Consider the following 11689-nt stretch of genomic DNA (forward strand, 5'->3'; position numbering starts at 1 on the left):
TAAATTTTCTAGCCTCTCTGGCCTCCGAGGGTCTAGCGTATAGCACAGTCAATACCTTCCGGTCTGCGATCTCAGCAGGCCTTGCAGCAGTAGCAAACCTACCGGTGGGAGAACATCCATTAGTTAGGAAACTGCTGCAGACATTAGCTGATCTCTTCCCCCAGAACCGAAATACTCAGTCCTCTGAGACATTCATAAAAGTCTTGTACTTGTTGTCTGAATGGCCGAGCAATAAGTATTTGTCACGAAAGCAGCTCTCTTCTCAATTAGCCATGTTATTATGTCTGGTATCCTGCAGACGTGTCTCAGATATCAAGGCCCTAGATATTTCTGGGCATTTGTTTACCCCAGATGGAGTCACCTTCTTTGTTACCCGACGCACCAAGTGCCAGTCTCGAGTTATCTCCCATCTGGCATTTCCGGATGTTTCCAAGCTCTGTGTTGTTCGCTGTATCAAAGCCTATGAGGCCATGACAGCAGATTTGCGATCTCATGGGAAGTAGCAGCTGCTGATCGCACTGTGGAAACCCTTCAGGGCTGTCTCATCCTCAACAATCACGAGATGGGTCATGCTGGAAGCAGGCATTGATACAACGGTTTTTGGAGCGCACTCAGCAAAAGGTGCAATGGCTTCGAAGGCTTTCACGCTGGGAGCCCGCTCGGAGGATATCCTAAATGCGGCTGACTGGTCTTCAGACTCAATCTTAAAGAGGTTTTACTTTGATCCAGTCTCCTCCATTGGGGCCTAGTACTGGATAAGCTTTAAACTAGCATAATCCTCGCCTCCGGGTCCTGCCATAGAATAAAAAATGTCCTAGCTTTCGTAACAGAAAGTTTCAATTCTATTGAGGACATGGAGGCAAGGATTAGTACTCCTGTGATAACTCATGTCCCCCCGGATTGATGGATTCTACGTTGAGGTATAAGTAATCATTTTCCCCATGTCTCTCGACGGTTTCATGTAAGATGCTCTGTTATCTATACAGCTGTTTAGAGACTCTAATGCTTTAGAGATACTCCGTTGTGGCCATCTGCCGCAAGCAGTGTTTATGGCTCCTTTTTCTCGGTTCATAGGTTTAGAGTATTCGAAACAAGAGGGTTGAACTTCCACTGTTGACCTTGTCGCAGGAAGAAAGAGGGGGTCCAGCAAGGGTCATTCCCAGATACGGAAGCAGGAGCCGCATGATTGGACCGTTGCTGTTTGTTCATGAACTTGATGTGTTACCGAGGACTCATGCGATGTGTAGTCCTAGTGTTGTTTATATGTTACTAAAAGGCGGCTGGTCAAATAAAGAAGATAGATAATGCCAAATCTTCGCCTCCGTGTCCTTAATAGAATTGAACCTTACCGTTATGAAAGCTAGGTAATTTTTCATTCCACACCAGTAGATCCGAAGCCACCAGGATTATGCTTTTCCTCTAGTGTGTGCCATCTCTGCCCCCTTTGACAAACGCTTCAACTTCCTTAAACATCCCCTTAGCTGTAGGAATGATTGGTAAGCTCTTTTCTCAAAATGTCTCCCCTTGAGATGGTCAAAGGATTTTGCCACCTTCTTGTCAAAAAGACTTAATACTCAGACCATTTTTGTTCCAACCTCTCCACCATATCATGCAAGCTGCCACACCAGGGTGAGTCCACTTAAGTTGATTTCCTAAGTCTGTGAGTTAAAGTGCTGGTGGTGTCATTACCAGGGCTGAAAGAAGTAGCTGAGGTATCCTGGTCTCATACAATTGCCATCATTACACTGTTCAGGGCGTAGGGTATTTGCCACTACTTCTGCATTTGGGGCATATAACCTTCTAGACAGTACAAATTATTTGTTTCTATGTGATGTTAAGCTGCTCTATTATGAGGACTACTTTCTTTTAATCCAATGCAACATTCTCTTTTTTTGCACCTCCTTTTGAGCCTATAAAATGTGCTTAGGTCTCCTCTAACATAATCGTCCAAGTGACTTCTGGCAACGGCATGAAATTTGGAAAAGACAAATCAAGGTGTCATCAGCATATGGGTGAGATAAAAAGCCAAAGGAGAAAATTAGATCACTATTGAGGTGGGGTATGGTGGTGCATGAAGCGCAAGGAAGATGTCCAAAGACTGAAGCTTGTTAGACTCTCTAGGAGAGAAGTGGGCAGAGATGTGTTTGAGCCCTGGGTGACTGAAAAAGAGCAGTTGGAGGTAAACCAGGAGTGCATTACGCCAGGAATGAAAGTGACTGAAGGGAGGAGAGTAGTGTTAAAGGGAGATAATGTTTTAGCCATCAGGAATGTCCAGAAATATGGCAGTTATACAGGATTGTGGCGATCAGTAGTGGTGAAATTAGCTACATGTGACAGAAGGGTTTCCTGGAAATGGATGGTACAAACGTCTGATTGTAGGGGTGGGGGGTCAAGCAGGTTGTTAGAGGATAAATATAGCGAGTGGTGGTTGAAGACCAATCTTGCTAATATTTTTGAAAAGGAAGGAAATAGCGATACCAGGCAATAGCTAGCTGGAAAAGATGGCTAAGTGTTGGGTTTTTGTTTTTAAGACGGGGAAATACCACATCATTAATCAGCACCAACATGCACTTTTGGATTAGGTACCTTATAATCCGTGCAAAGATGATCATTTGGAAGATAACAATTATAAGCCCAAAAGAGATGCATAGTTATAAGATTTTAATCCTAAAAACCTTACAAAAGATACTGAATCGTAAACCCCGTGAGGATGCATGCTGACAACATATGGTATCATAACCCCAATAAAGTACACTTCATAGCAAAAACACAGGCCTAAAAAGGTTCATAGTGGTTAGATATGAAAAGTAAAGATCAGCAAAAGAACCAACACTGCAGTGTTGCTTGAAATCGCACAAACTAACCAGTGCAGTGGACCACATTCTTATTAGTGTTTAAGGAAACACTTAAAATTCCCACACATTATTGTAGGTGGTTGTATAGCTGTATGACTGCATCTGAATGGCGAAGCCCACCCATCACTATTCAGGTACTGGAGAAGGAGACCTGCTGTGATGTAGCATGCCAGGGGTACAGTCGTTTTTTTTAAAACAACCTAGTAAATAATGCTGAAATCCCCAAAGACAAATAAGGCTCAAAATTATACTTACAAAAGGAGTACAAAAACATCAAAGAATGAAAACAATCCAGTCTCCTACAGCAGGCCCCTCCCAGTCCTGTACTGGAAGTCGCCCTATCGGCACTTTTGTGCCCCTGGAACTTCACCTTTTTTTGCGTTCCGGTGGCGCAATGTGCCACTGCTTATTTATAAGGCCACGTAAAGCCACTTTACGAGGCTTTTCATGGCCTTATAAATGTGTGCCCCTTTCACGCAGAAAACTGTGTCAAAGGGGCGTTCTATGGGTGTTGCTGTGGGTGTTCCCACGCAACACCTATGGAATCTGACATTCCCAGATTTACGAGCTAAGATTTCCAGTGCCTTTGGCTTGTACTAGGTCTTAAGTAAGGTAGGATTGCTGAGGTGGATCCTGGCTCTATCTGTTTGGTTCACTAGGAAAGGGGTCGTGATTGCATGTCGGAGCATACTTTGTGCTAGAAAGGAGATAGAAAGGGCTTGAGGAGTTAGATGCCCAGGGTGGCAGGGCCCTGATGCCCAAGCTGACAACCTTGGTCTTGCACATATTTATTAACTATGCCATTTTTTTTAATGGAGAGCAGGATTTCCTTGACTTTGAGGCGTTTTATATATCTAGATAGTCTGCCTGCTAGACGTTTGAGTTTTACTCTTAGCTGTAAGAATTGCATCACCAAGTTTGTGAATGGACTTGACTGTCAGTTTGTGCTGTGGCAATTGAGTGGAGGGAGGCGAGTCATCATATCCTAGGGCATCCAAGGTATTTATTAATAGGCATTACCAGCTTTAGGCATATTTGTAGAGCACTTTTTCACCCCACTCTGAAAAGAAGGTCCCTTGGCATTATTGACAGTTTGAATATTTGTTCTCCTACTCAGTGGTAATGGTACTCATTTTATTGACCACAGAAAGATAAAAGGCTGAGTGAATCCACTAAACCTTTGACCAAGTGATCAGTTTACCTGGCTTCCATTTAAAAAAATTGTATTTGTATGATTGTTACTTGCTGACCCGCACCATAAAAAAGAAATTCACCGGAACTCTTTTGATCCTTTGTTTTAACCTTTCGTCATTGCTATTTTGCATTGCCCAACATGGCGCTGATCTGAAGCGCTCTGTCACTGACTCCTTCAGGGTCACGTGACTCGCGAGTCTATCTCGAGCCTATCAGCTTGCACCGGCCTCTATTTTGGACTGCCGGATGCAAGCGCGCAGCCCGCGCGCGTAGCGGGCGCGCCAGAGGCAAGCCCGTCTGCGCCTGTTCGCGCCCTGCCGTGCTCAGTGCCAGGTAAGCTCTCTTCGCATGTCATTGCAAGGCCTAATATTATTAAATATTCTGCCGCGAACTTGAGGTTTTTACGAGTTTTGGCCTCTCCAAAATGTACCGTAGCTACATGTCTACAACAAAGATTTGTATGTGCTAATTGCCATTTCGCCCTTGGCCTTCGCCTGAAAAAACGCCAGAGGCTTTCAGTCTCTATTCCAAAGAATATGTCACTTCCAGGAGCAGACAAGGTTTTTCACTTCTGGAGTTTAAACTGTCGTTCTCTCCCTAAAAATAGGGCTCATATCTATGAATTTTTACATTCAAAAAAACCTGTCGCCCTTTTTCTTACTGAAACTTGGCTTCATGATGGCTCTGGGCCGGATATTGTTGAGGCTCTTCCTCCTGATCATGTCTTTGTCAGGAGTGACAGGAGTACGGGAAGAGGCGGCGGAATAGGGATTATTTTTAAATCGATATATTCTTGTAAATTTGAGTCCCAATCCCTCCCAGGTTGTGAGTCCGCTCTATTTAAATTTGCTATTTCTCCGCAACTCACTATTTCTGGACTTCTCATTTATCGCCCCCCTGGCTACGCAAAACTTTGGTCATCTTCCCTGCCAGACTTAATTGCCCCTCTCATTCAACACGCCGCTAATTTTTTGATTTTGGGCGATCTCAACCTTCATTTGGAAGATCTAACGAGTTCGGATAACTCTACTCTTCTAGCCGACCTGGAAGCCCTGGGCTTATCTCTCCACAACAAGGGATCGACACATCAAGCAGGGCACTTGCTAGACCCTATTTTTTCTAATCTTTCCTTTGTATGCAACCGCCCTGCTCTGCCCCTAAGTTGGTCTGATCATTATGCGGTCTATTTCCAACTTAAGGTTTTTGATTCTCCAGTGTCTCGGCCAATATGTGAATCGAGGAATAAGAGACCCTGACATAAGTTGAAACTAGACACGTTAAATGATCTTCTTGAAGGGAATCTCCCAGATCTGACACTTCCACTTACCCCTTTAAATAAGGCAATATCAAACTGGTTATTTTCCTCTATAAATCTTTGTCTGCCCCCCTCGTCGAAAATTTGCTCTTCCCATCGCACCCCAGTTCCATGGTTTAATGAAGATTTGAAGATTCTAAAATCACAATGTAAAGTTTTAGAAAGGAAGTGGTGAAAACTTTATGCTCCCAATTGTAAAATTGACTATAAGACAGCCCTTCATAAATACCATGCCGCCTGTAAGGCAGCAAGAGCAATGCATATTTCCAAAACCATTACTAACTCATTGAACAAACCTCAAGTTTTGTTCTCAATGGTTAAAAAACTGTCCGGCGCAAACACTCTTCCTGTACCCCCTGCCCTGGATGTTACCAAATGCAACAACATTGCTAATTTATTTACCGAGAAAGTGAAGACAATATATAGTAAATTTGTTCCCACTTTGTCTCAGGACTCAAATCTGTCCGACACCGATATGAGGCACATGGATGCCCCCCCTAACACAGTGCAAATGGATTCCCATTTTGACACAGTGAAAATTTCACAGTGGCCTCTCCTTAATGAGGAATCATTTAAATACTGTCTATCCAAGGTAAATTCAGGCTCCCCTTTGGACCCCCTACCAGCTAATATTTTAAAACTACTTTCCCCTACCATACTGGGACTCTGTAGAGATCTCCTAAATACTTCAATACGCGAGTCACATGTTCCAATGGATTGGAAACACGCGATGGCGATTCCCCTACTGAAAAAACCCAATGCCGATCCTTCGGTCCTGGCGAATTTCCGCCCTATTTCACTTCTACCAGTATTTTCTAAAATCCTGGAAAAGCATGTCAACTTTCACTTAACCACTCATATTGAAAGATCTGGATATCTGCACCCCTCTCAATCGGGTTTCAGAAAACACCACTCTACTGAAACTACCCTTTTGGGAGTAACTGAAAAATTACGTTAATGCTTAGATCAGGGTGAGACCATGGCGCTCATCTTATTAGATTTGAGCGCAGCATTTGACACCGTGTCTCACCCTATCTTGCTGAATTCTCTTCAGTTAGCAGGTGTTGAAGGTTCAGCTCTGCTTTGGCTGTCCTCTTTTCTGAGTGACCGTTCATTTCAGGTCTTTTCTTCGGGGGTTTCTTCCATCTCTCGAGCATCTGCATATGGAGTTCCTCAGGGTTCTACCTTGAGTCCACTACTTTTTAATATCTATGTGCGTCCCCTTGCTACCATCGTTGAGGACGCAGGGCTCACCCTTTACTCCTATGCAGATGACACTCAAATCATTTTTTCATTATCCTCCTCTAAAGTCAAGATGATATCTTCTCTAAGGAATGGTCTGCTCCAAGTTTCGAAATGGATGAACACCAACTGCCTTAAATTAAAAGGGGACAAAACGGAGGTCATTATCTTGGGGAAAGATAAACATCTTTGGAACTATTCTCATTGGCCTCAAGAAATGGGTTTATTTCCTCAGCCGGTTACCCAAGCCCGTAATTTAGGCTTCATTATGGACGGCCAACTTTCCATGCGGCAACAAGCAATAAGTACTGTGGGTACCTGTTTTTCTATACTAAGATGGCTGCGGAAAATAATTTGGATGATCCCTTTCTCTACACAAAGAACCGTAGTCCAATCCCTTATAATGTCCCGATTGGACTACAGGAACATACTCTAGTTAGGCTGCAATAGGGAACCCGTGAGGAGGCTACAAATGGTTCAAAATTCTGCAGCGCGCCTTCTCTGCCATATTGCAAGGAGAGCCTCGGTTACTCCTTTTCTGCAGGATCTTCATTAGCTCTGCATTAATAACCGCATCAAATTTAAAGCTCTTTGTCATATTTTTAAAATAAAACAAGGTGCAGCTCCAGTGTATCTGCGAGAACTCATTTGCCCTTACATACCGCATCGCGCCTTGCGCTCCTCCACCCAGGGTAACTTGACACTTCCCAGATTTAAACTGACAAGAATGGGTGGACGCTCCTTCTCGTACCTCGGACCGAAACTTTGGAATTCCCTTCCTAATCATGTGAAGCTGGAACCCTCTTATCTAAAATTTCGCCGAGACATTAAGACCTGGCTCTTCATTCAGCAAATGGCCTAGTTACGTAGTCTAAATTCAGACTTATTTGCGCCGGGAAACCCTATTAGGGTAGCTGTGTGCCTAATAAATTTAATAATAATAAACACAGACCCACGTCCTTAGCTCATGTGACAGCTGTCACTACCCTATAAAGCCCCAAGTCAACGCCAAGAAAATGGACTATAGTACCAACCTGTTATCTTTCATCGGCAATACCAACACCACCTATAAACAGATAAAGCGTCACACCCAGCCAGTGCCCGAAAGATATCAAAGTCCTCTCAAACAAAAGCACAGCATGCTAGTTATGCTTAGAGAGAGCAAGGCAGCACAGAAAGTTAGTTCTATAATGTAACTGACGACAGAACAAAAAGTGGAGCAGTCATAGGTTCCATGGCGTGGAATAAATAGTTTTTGAATTCACAGCACATCTTATGGAGCCGTATGCAAGAAATTAGTAAATTGGTGGTTCTTTTTGCATTGCGTTTTGTTGCTAAATGTTTAAAACCTGCGGTTTTAAAATGAGAATCAAAATGTTTTGGTCATTCCCTTCACCTTCAAAATATTTTTTTACTTTCTGTGATATCCTCTTCGACTTATTTCTTGGCAGCAATGTTGACAATCAAGGGCTATTGGCTACCTTTGGAAAGAGAGGACAGGTGGCCAATGGTCAGAGCTGCCCACCTTGGAACTGGGGGACCAAGTTAGATTCCCAGCTTCGGCTCAACATCTAGTGATTCTGGGGCTAAAAACAAAACAAACGAACATAATAATCTCACTTCGAATAATGTACTCTGGTGCTCATGTAAAGAGATCCAGTGTCCTTGGGTTGAGTTGGTAATATGTAATTAAAAAAACTGGTATGTCCGGTGAGGTGCCTTCTTCAATTACGGGAATATATACACTTATAGACACATCTCTAGCATAAACTCGTAAAGCCCCTCTACTTTCATCTCTACTGAAATCTTCTCATATGCACTACGAGACCCGCTGCTGCGTGGAGACCCGCTTTAGTGGGAGATAGGCAAGATTTAAGCAGGCCCATCAGTGAAACACTATCACAGAAACGTGAAAAACTAAAGCCTGGACGCCAACTTAATTGAGGATGCAAAAGATGTTTTGTTTGCAATCTGGTGTTTTTGGCCCTCTCATTGATGGCATAGCAAGGTGTTGAGCCTGCCAAATTAAAAGCTAAAGGATTCTGCCGGGTAATCATTTTAGTTGCGACACCCATGTCATTAAATTGATTTCAAGTTATTAGTGTGTCCCCTGACATTTGTTAGTAGGACAGCAGAAGCAATTCAGTCTTCTGTGGGTCCAGGGGGGTAAGGCAAAAGTCATAAGGCTGTTTGAGAATTCAATGTAAATATATAGCTTAGTGTCAGATACATTCTGTTTATTTAGGGCAACACATTGCGGCTCCCCAGACACATTGGAAGGTGTGGGGGGGGGGGGGGGATTTAAGGATTAGTCTGGGACCTGAAAAGGATTAAATAAAGGATGCCATATGTTGTGATTTATCAGAAAGAGAGAGGACCTGAACTACTTGAGCACAGTCCCTTTAATACCCACACTACTCAGAAGTCTGTTGTCACAAGGGGAGTGTCACTCGTTGTTTGATTTAGTAGATTAGTGCTGCGTGGAATGGCCTTCAGAGATCACACATAATGCATCCGTTTGAGACTGCTTAGAGTCCTAGATTACACGTTCACGTCCAATACACGTTAGTACTGATGGGCCATTAATTCAAGATTCTTAAAATGCAGTGATAGATGCTGTGCACATCATTCCAGCACACCATAACGAAGAAAAACAGTCTGGATTGCGCCCATGATTTAGTCTCGACTCGGGCATGAAAAGCAGAGTTTGACATCCGTAGACGATGAGTCGCTCAAGGCGGTGCAAAGTGGCCCAGAAGCTGCGCCTGAAGAAGAATATTCCGTGGTGGAATTAAGGGTCAGGTTTACAAGCCCCTTGTGTGACTTTTGCACTGCAGTTGCGTCACTTTTTTGATGCAACAGCGGCGCAAACAATGCGGCCTATTTACAACGTGACGCATCTAGGGAGATGCGTCACATTGTAAAGCCCTGTGTCACATTATACCTGCGTCAGGTATAATGTATGCAGGGTGGGTGTTCCCACGCAGGAAGGCCTCGAAAAAGTGACTCTTAGGACGCCACTGCATCAAAATCTTACGCCTGCTTCAAGCAGGCGTAAGTAGTGACGCAGTGTAGTGGGAATAGGCCTCAACACGCATTGCTGGAGTTGCGTCGTGCCTGCGACACGACTCCAGCAAATGCGTGACCTTTCCGCCAACAGTAGCGTCAGAATTTGTGACGCATCTGTCAATCCTTGCGCCATAGTGCGCCGTATTGTAAATACAGCGGGGCAGATTTATATCGGACTTGCGCCACTTTTACGCCGCCGTTGCGCCACTTTTGTGACGCAGCGGCGGCGTAAACCCTGCGCCATGTTGCCCCCCCATTTACAACGTGACGCATTTAGGGAGATGCGTCACGTTGTAAAGCTTGCGCCACATGTGGGCGTACCTACCCAGGGGGGGGGGGGGGGGGCGTTCCGGTGCAGGAACGCCTCCGAAAAGTGGCTGAGTAAAATCTACAAGATTTCACTCAGTCACTTTTCCGGCCATGCTGCGTCAAAACCCTGCGCCTGCTTGAAGCGGGCGTAAGGATTGACGAAGCATTGTATCGATAGGGCACCCCCGAGCCTTGCTGGAGCTGCGTCGCGCTTGCGACGCAACTCCAGCAATGCGCCAACCTTCCGCCATCAGATGCGTCACGCATCTGTTTATCCTTGCGCCACGATGCGGTGCATTGTAAATGCGCCGCATCTATTGTGGCGCAAGGGCAAACTTTCGTGACGCATCTTTCCTGGCGCATCCCGGCTGATTTGCAGGGATGCGCCAGGAAACATAAATCTGCCCCGGCACATCTATGGTGGCGCAAGGGTTTCTAAGGGTGGCGCAGGGAAAGTGACGCATCTATACAGATGCGTCACTCTCTTGTAAATCTGCCCCTAAGTGTTTAGTCTGTAATAGCAGCAACTTATGACACGCACACAAGATGATGCACACTGCAAGTGGCAAGGGCACACTAGTAGGGTCTAGGGTCCTAGGAAGCTGCCGCGCGCTCTTAAGGAACTAAATGAACCACTCCCAGGTTTTGATTACTTACGATTGATCCTGAAGAAGAAAACATGTCGGCTGTCGGTTAAAGAAGGTCCAGTTATAGCATTTAGTTCCGTACAACCACACAGACAACGACAGGGTTATAGTTTGAGGGGGCACAATGCAAACCACACGAACAAACATTAACACCTACCCAGAGCGATTACTTCCAGGGCTAAAAATTGAATAGGATTAAGCACAGATCGCTTTAAAAAAATAACCAACAGGAGCTTCCAAAGTGAGACCTTAGGCATGTCTCTGTTTCCAATACACTAAGCCCACTAAGGGTGGGGGAGACTACTACTCACCAGCACGGTTACCGATCACTAGTAACACAAAGCTCTCATCCGGACACCGCTCCTCAAAACTAAGGCGGTTAACTACAGTAGTCAGCACGACATTTCTATGATGATGTCACTAGAGACCCGGACCGCTTCCCTTCCTTTCGGACACGCAAAACTTGCCCAGCCAAGCGCAGGCTACGATAGAATTTCCAAGGCCAGACAGCCAATGAAAAACAAACAAGAACACCTCAACCAATCACGTCACAAGTGCTTCTAGCGAATGCAAGTTCACTACAAAAGAAAAATATGTAACCACGTATCTAATTGGTTGTTGATATTTGGATGCCGCAAAGCATATCTACTGCAGGAACCACGTTTTTCAGATTCAAATAATGGACTGCATGCTTTCAAGATCATAATCCCCCCTACCGTGTGTCACGCTATATTGTTTCTCTTCTCAAGGTGCCCCTCTGAAGAGTAGCTATCTGTCACAAGGTGGAAAACATTTTTTTGCAGTTTTTATTACGTGAACTCGACCCGAAGGTATCAGAGCGCATTACATGAGCTCCAGTTGCATTACAGAAGGACACATTCATTTTTGTAGGCACGGGGAGATAAAGTGATTTGTCCAGAATCACAGGATGCTTGATGTTGAGTAATGAAGGTCGTAATCCAAGGAAAGTTGTCAAGATTTATTGCAGAAAAAAGACATCGACAGACATCATTTTGAAACAAGTGATAATGATAAAAGAGGGATGGACATGCAAAAAC

At 44.5% G+C, this 11689-nt stretch overlaps 1 protein-coding gene across 1 annotated transcript in view; it reads right to left on the reverse strand.

The window, feature by feature from the left end:
- Nucleotides 1-11080, reverse strand: part of PTRH2 (peptidyl-tRNA hydrolase 2) — a 29182-nt gene extending 18102 nt beyond the window's left edge. The window contains exon 1 of the mRNA XM_085649402.1: nucleotides 10943-11080. The gene's annotated coding sequence lies outside the window, so the exon portion shown is untranslated. The remainder of the gene's footprint in view (nucleotides 1-10942) is intronic.
- Nucleotides 11081-11689: the final 609 nt, after the last annotated feature.

This window comes from Triturus cristatus, chromosome 3_2 (assembly GCF_964204655.1).
Source record: "Triturus cristatus chromosome 3_2, aTriCri1.1, whole genome shotgun sequence".
Taxonomy (NCBI): domain Eukaryota; kingdom Metazoa; phylum Chordata; class Amphibia; order Caudata; family Salamandridae; genus Triturus; species Triturus cristatus.